At 36.3% G+C, this 7198-nt stretch overlaps 1 long non-coding RNA gene across 1 annotated transcript; it reads right to left on the bottom strand.

Moving 5' to 3' along the window:
• Nucleotides 1–326: 326 nt before the first annotated feature.
• Nucleotides 327–6704, bottom strand: LOC141161649 (uncharacterized). Its single transcript, XR_012250665.1, has 3 exons — nucleotides 6572–6704; nucleotides 5675–5703; nucleotides 327–931 (listed from the first exon to the last, which is right to left on the bottom strand). It is a non-coding gene; the product is annotated as an uncharacterized lncRNA (long non-coding RNA).
• Between the last annotated feature and the right edge of the window lie 494 nt (nucleotides 6705–7198).

The following is a 7198-nucleotide window of genomic DNA, read 5'->3' as shown; positions in this document are numbered from 1 at the left end:
AACATGTATGTGAAACACAGATGTCTAAATGAGGCCTTAAATGATAATACCCACAAAATTCCCCTATTAAAAAGGCATTCTAAAATTGGAATATAAAACACTTTAAATTCATGGTGTTTGTTATAAGCATTTAAAACTTGTGTGATTTAATGCGATATTGGCAAAAATACCCTCTAAAACCTGCACAAAAAATAAATATTCCTTCAAATATGCACTAGGTAAAAATAATATTGACTTAAAATCATTGCAAAACTTCCTAATAAAAATATTGCCAAATACAGTAAGGCCATAAGACTCAAACTCCAAGCAGAACAATTGAACCAAAATTAGATCACTTTTTTATCTGTTTAATAGAACTACAGGGAAATGGGGGAAATATATGAACATGGTATAATTAAACCATCAGTGTGTTCCTCTTTGCACCAGCGTCACTGTTCCGATAAGCATTTTATTCACATTTAAGCATGGAACAATTCACACATGAATACAATTAATAATTATAAATTCACTGTATTAAATTAATTAAAATGAAAACATCATTATCAAAAATAATTAATACAAATGTTCTAATATTTATTTTCAACCTGATTTGGATAAAGTTGACTTTGATATTTTACAGTGCCGCTTAATCATTTATTCATTTTATATGCTATATATTAAATATCATTAGAGCAGTCTGACCATTAAATAGCATATTACTAATGTTTTCCATGATGCCCATGGTGGCCAGGTGATCCATGGTGGCCAGGTGGTCCATGGTGGCCAGGTGGTCCATGGTGGCCATGATGATGTTGGTCATGAGGATGATGGCTTCCATGGGGAGGTACATGATGAGGTCCATGGTGGGGAGGTGGATGACCTCCATGATGGGGTGGACCATGGTGGTGAGGATCAGGATGGGGGTGACATGGGGGAGGACAGGAAGGTGGTCCTGTAATAAGAGAAAGCTTTAAGAATACATGCTCAACTGAGAGTTCAAGTGTATGGGTGACTGGGAGAAAAAGCTTTGGGACGAACAAACTTTCAAAATGAGCTCTTAGCCGATAACTATCTAAGTTGGATACTTTAAGCCCTGACAACTGTAGTGTCCCAACATCACAGAGAACATGTAAAGGAAGCCTAAGGCAAGACTTATGAAGTATTGAAACATGTTGTAAACCTATGAGGGTCTAATCAATCCCCAGGTGCCAAACTAGGATTATAACAATGCATTCATGATTTCTAACAATGTTCCAGGGTCAGGAGCCCCTGTGCAAGAATAATATATGGACCCTTGCAGTCCAATAGCTCATCATAATCCACAATTCCACCTGATTTGCAGGTAGAAGTGCCCCCCTGACCTCTTGGGCTCCTATTTTATGCATAAACAAATTTTGATAAAAAATGCTCATTAAGGCTCATGCACAACAGTAAGAAAGAAACCTCTATGATCTGAAGCAACAACAAGATTTTTAAGTTTTTTTCTTTAAGATTTTCTATTGGTGTACTTAGATTTTATACATGATATATAATTTTTTATCTCTCTCTTTCATGAAAAATTAGACAATTTTTCAGTTACATGTTATTAAAAAATGCATGTCATCCATTCAAATTCAATACATGACAGAATTATATTTACATAAGTATATATGCCAGGAGATTCCTACATGCCTTACTTGGTTTTCCACTTAATCACAGTTTTGCTGTAATGGAATTGTTTGTAACAAACAAGTGTGTCTGTGGTAGTTTATTCTGGATTCTTAGTATGTACCAGATACACAACTATGTTATAGGGTATTATACCTCCATAACATATGCGACTGACATGTAGGTAACGTCATCTTGTAAAAGTAGGAATTTCTATATTAGACTTAGGAGAAATAGTTTTTCCATAAATTATCCAATGTAGGTAATACAACATTAGGTGTGAAATAGGACATCAATGACAAAATTACAAGATACAAGTGTCAGGATTCCTGTTGTTCTTCTACAGTTTGACCACTAGTGGCTGCTATTGTTCACCTTGATATTATGCTGCAATTTCACCTCTTACCACTGGAGGTTGCTGTTGTGTCCTGCAATTGCCCTTTACTAAGATGGCAGATTCTGAACCTGTGGAATCCATCTTGTTTCCTGTTTGGGCCTACTTAAAGCCGCATGGATCTCTCACTCATTGCTTGAGTATTGTGTCTAGCTGTTTAGCCTAGTTCAGTCTCCAGCTCCTTGTTCTGAGGACTATCTGACCCAGACTGTCCCCACTTCTCTATGGATTGTTACTACAACTCCTACTGCTACTTGCAAGAACTTCTACTACTGTCTGCCGTTTCTTGCTCATGCTCCTCCGGCCACTGGATTTCAGCAGTGCTACACCAGTAGCGTAACAAGAGGAATGTTAACCTGATCTAGCAAAGTTTAATATTTCATTCTAACATGACAATTGACTGTGTAAACTAGACTAGATGGTAGAGATGAGTGGATTGATCCTCTGTGGATCGACTTAGAGTCGAATTTCCTGAAATTCACAGGTCCTCATGAATTCAAACAATTTGATATTAAATTCTTGAAGATCACAAAATAACAATGCCCGGCGCCATTTAATGCAATGCTGATAATTGCAGCAGCTAGAGATTAGGATGTCAGGGGCGGCTAGTATAAAAGATGAGCCAATATTAAAGATGAGTGCTGGCCAAGCAGTGTTATTCAAGGATTTTACAACCTAGGGATAAAGGTCAGAGCACACAGCTCATACTACCTTGATGAATAAAGAATAGAAAGTATCAAAAACAAATAAAAAATATGGTGCAAATCTTAGTAAATCTCCCTCTTTGTCTTTAGATGGCCAGTAGCAAGTATTTCTTATATCAAAAAAATCTGAATTTTTCACCATTAATTAACAGTAAATACAGCAGAAAAATAGGATTAGTGGGATTTACACTGGTCAGTTATCATGGCTTAGGAGTGCTCACCTCCCAATAATCACGCAATGTAAATAGGCAGCCGCTCACTCGATGAACATTCAAAGTGTTCGTTGGCTAAAATTATTTTTTGACCTGCTTAAAAGATCATTGTTCTTAGAAGCAAATCAGCCTGTGTAACCAGGAAATGTGCTGCCGATTACAGTGGCAGCCTATGCGCACAGAATGATCTATTACTGATCTAAAGTGTTGTCAGCCTGATTAAACAGGTTATTAAAAAAATTATCAATGGGCAAACTGATTGCCGATCAGTGGTTATTTAACGCCAGCAGTCGGCCTATATAAACCCATACTTAAACATTGACTTGTGCTGATTAGTCATATCAGCGGAGCAGGGGGGTGTGCCGAAAGGAGAACCATGTCTAATTGGCACAAATACACAGAGTATATGAATAACTATTTCTATAAAGAGTGGTAGTTGAAAGTTGTGAACCCTTCAAAACTTTCTATATTTCTGCATAAATTTGACCTAAAGCAAAATCTGATTTTCAGGTCTAATATTGCCAAATTATTAAGTCCAATTGATCCAAGGCACAGGATGTTCTCCTCCAAAATGTTATCTTTATTATATCATTACTAGTGTTGAGCGAGTATGTTCTTTTAACCCTTTCACGAAGTATGCTCTGGCCGAGCTCCGAGTATTTACAGCTGCTCGGTGATATGTTTGAATCGCTCCCGTGTGCATGATTTGCAACTGTTTGACAGTTTTAATACATGTAAGGAATGTCTATTTCTTACACATTCCTCACATGTATTAAAGTTGTCAAACAGTCGCAAATCATGCACACGGGAGCGATTCAAACATATCACCGAGCAGCTGTAAATACTCGGAGCTCGGCCGAGCATACTCGGAACAGAACATACTCGCTCAATACTAATCACTAGATATACAGGATAAAAAACGACGTTTCGGCAACATAGGTGCTTTTTCAAGTCATATACAAAAAATGATGTCTTCCTTTTTGTATATTGCTTGAAAAAGGCTCTATGTGGCCAAAACGTCGCTTTTTATGCTGTATATGCAGTGATATAATAAAGATAACCTTTTGGAGGAGAACATCCGTTGACTGGTATCTTTTAAAATCTGATTTTCACATGAGTCACAAAAGTAAATAAAGGTATCCAACTAAAACAAATGAGTCAAAAATATTATATTTGCCATTTTTTAAATTAGGAAAATGATCCAAAATCGCATTTTTGTAAGTGGCAAAGGTATGTGAATCGTTTAGATTAGTAGATAATTTGAAAGTAAAATTTGAGTATGATGTTTTCAATCAACAGGATGGTAATTGAGTGTGAGTGGGTAACCTGTTTTATTTAAAGAACAAGGATTAAAGTCTGATCTTCACAACACGTTTGTGGAAGTGTATCATGGCATGAACGAAGGAGATTTCTGAGGACCTCAAAAGAAGAGTTGTTGATTCTCATCAGACTGAAGACAGTTACAAAACCATCTCTTAAGAGTTCGTACTCCCCAATACACAAACAGACAGATTGAGTACAAATAGAGGAATTTCAAGACAATAATCACCCTCCACAGGAGTGGTCAACCAACAAAAATCACTTGAAGATCAAGGCGAATAATAGTCAGCAAGGTCACAAAGGAAATCAAAGTAACTTCTAAGCAACTAAGGCCCCTCTCACAATAGCTTATGTTAATGTTCATGAGTCCACTACAGGTGGACACTGAACAACAATGGTGTGCATGGCAGGATTGCAAGGAGAAACCATTGCTCTCCAAAATAAACATTATTGCCCATCTACTGTATGCTAAAAATCATTTGGGACAAACAACAAGACTATTAGAACAATGTTTTATGGACAGATGGGATTAAAATTGTGCTTTTTGGATTACACGAGTAGCATTCTGTTTTGAAAGAGGAAGCATTTAAACCAGTTACCATTTGTGAAACATGGTGGAAGTTGTATCATGATTTGCATCTTTTTTGCTGCATTTGGGCCAGGATGACTTGTCATCAATGATGGAACAATGAATTGTGAATTATACCAGCAAATTCTAAGGGAGAATGTCAGGACATCTGCCATGAGCTGAATCTCAAGAGAATATGGGTCATGCAACAAGACCAAGACCCAAAGTACACAATTTGTTCTACAAAACAATGGTTAAAGAAAAATAAGTTAATGTTTAGTAATGTCCAAGTCAAAGTCCTGATCACACATCATGAGGAGACTTAAACGCCTTGCATGCTCCTCTGGGAAATAAAATATGCAAATTGTCTCTTCAAAGAGAAAGAGGACTTGAACTCTAGTGCCACCTATTGGAAGTAGCAATCCTTCAAGTCAATATCGACCCTTTAATGAGCCTTGCAATATGACTTTGAATGAAAGTCAAACTAGAATCCCAGTTTGCAGACACGGCGTTTCAAGGTATTGCCCCTCCTTAGTGCAAAGTATGAGATCTGATTTGACTAGGTCAGAGCCTAAAATGGGATCTAAGGGGTAAGGTTTCTCCTTGTGGAGAGTGACTAGCCAGGTCTGGCATGCCAGTATGAGGAGACTTTCCTGCAGACATAGGAAAAATTCTGAAGGGTTCACAAACTTTTAAGCACCACTATTAACTGTATCATAAACTGTGCAAGGACTAATCCTGGCAGGAAAATAGTGAGAATTCAAGTAAGTACGTAATGAGAAGGGCGATAAGATTATATGGATTGTAGGGCTTTGTAATTCAGAGTGCTCTAAGACAATATGAGACATACCGTGGTGTGGATGGTGCATTATTGAGAACCTACAAAAAGAACACAATATTAAGAATATATGCATACTTCATATCAATATAATTTAATAATACCTACAGACTGCACTTGATACTGTACAAGATTAAAGAGACCACTAACAAGTCTACAACAGATTTACATGCTCTATTAGAGAAGGCGGCTCTGAGTTCTGCTTCTAAATAAACTGGAATGAGCTGTTTCCAGGATCAATCAGTAAAGAAATTACATTACCAGCTCTTATTGATGTATCAACCCCATCTCCATTCCATACTATACAAAAACTGCAGAGTACTTCAAAAATAGGCCTCAATTCATCATTTCTGTCTCCCCACTTTTCTGGAGTAATTTCCTCCTTTTAGTGGCGTTGGTATTTATCCCTTATTCCTTATATGTTTTACGCCACTTTTTTAATTTTTTTTGTCTTTTTTTTTATTCCTCCTTGACTAATTTGCTTATCTAGATGTTTTAGACAGATTCATAAAATGTGACTTTTACCAAATGTTGCATTTTTTTAGTGCATCTCACTCCAGTGCCTGTTTGGAGTAAGGTTTCTGGTGGAGTTTTTAATTTGGAGAATTTTTGCGATCTTTTTAAAGGATTTGTGACTTTTAGTACTAAAAAAAGTCTCAAAAACTGGTTAAAGACAAAAATTAAGAGCATTTCTGATTGTGTGCCAAATTCATGAACCGTGTGCGTCAGTTTGAAGAAGTTGGCAAAAAAAAAAATGTCAGCACCATATTCCTCAGCTCTATACAGAGATTGCTATCACTCATCAGTTTAAATAAATAGAAAGGTAAATTGAAATAGATATATATATATATATATATATATATATATATATATATATATATATATATAAAAAACAAGTTTTATACTTACCTCTAGGTAGACTAAAAGTTTCAGTGGGAATAGTGAAAATCAAATGAGTGAAAAAGAGTAGTTTCATCATTTATAGGAAAAAGGAGCATAGGGAGGGCTCAGTGGTAAAATACACAATCTCAAAATACGTGAAAGGTTACATGCGTCTGTACAGTGTCAACAATCCCCTCCCTTCCACATCATGAGACACAAAACATTCCCCATAAGCAGGTTTTTCTAGTAGAACCTTTTTTCCATCGCTCTTAGGTTAAAGTTCAGTAATTAAAATATTATACTACCGTCTATCAATTTTACTGTTACATATTGACTCCTGTCCCTTAAAAGTCATCTACAATATTGAAATGTAATTTAGCACCAAAGTAAAACAGAACTTGTATTTTTAAACTTAAAAAGTCACTTTCATAAGGGAAGAAACAAGCGAAAAATCACGTACAGAAAAATATATCTGCCAGACAATGACTTCGGTGAAGGAAAACCATTTGTCTGATGACACTAGGATCTTGGTCCTATACCTGCGCTCATAATCCTTTTCATGCCTGATATATAGATAGACAGCACAGCGATGCAGTCCTGACCATCAAAACGAATAGATTTTTATATGTCTCAAATAAGACTGTCTGTAAAGAA

The sequence above is a fragment of the Phyllobates terribilis genome, unplaced genomic scaffold (genome assembly GCF_046119375.1).
Source record: "Phyllobates terribilis strain yellow unplaced genomic scaffold, ASM4611937v1 Scaffold_9__5_contigs__length_417890890, whole genome shotgun sequence".
NCBI classification, from domain to species: domain Eukaryota; kingdom Metazoa; phylum Chordata; class Amphibia; order Anura; family Dendrobatidae; genus Phyllobates; species Phyllobates terribilis.
This window is presented reverse-complemented; position numbering and strand designations above follow the sequence as displayed.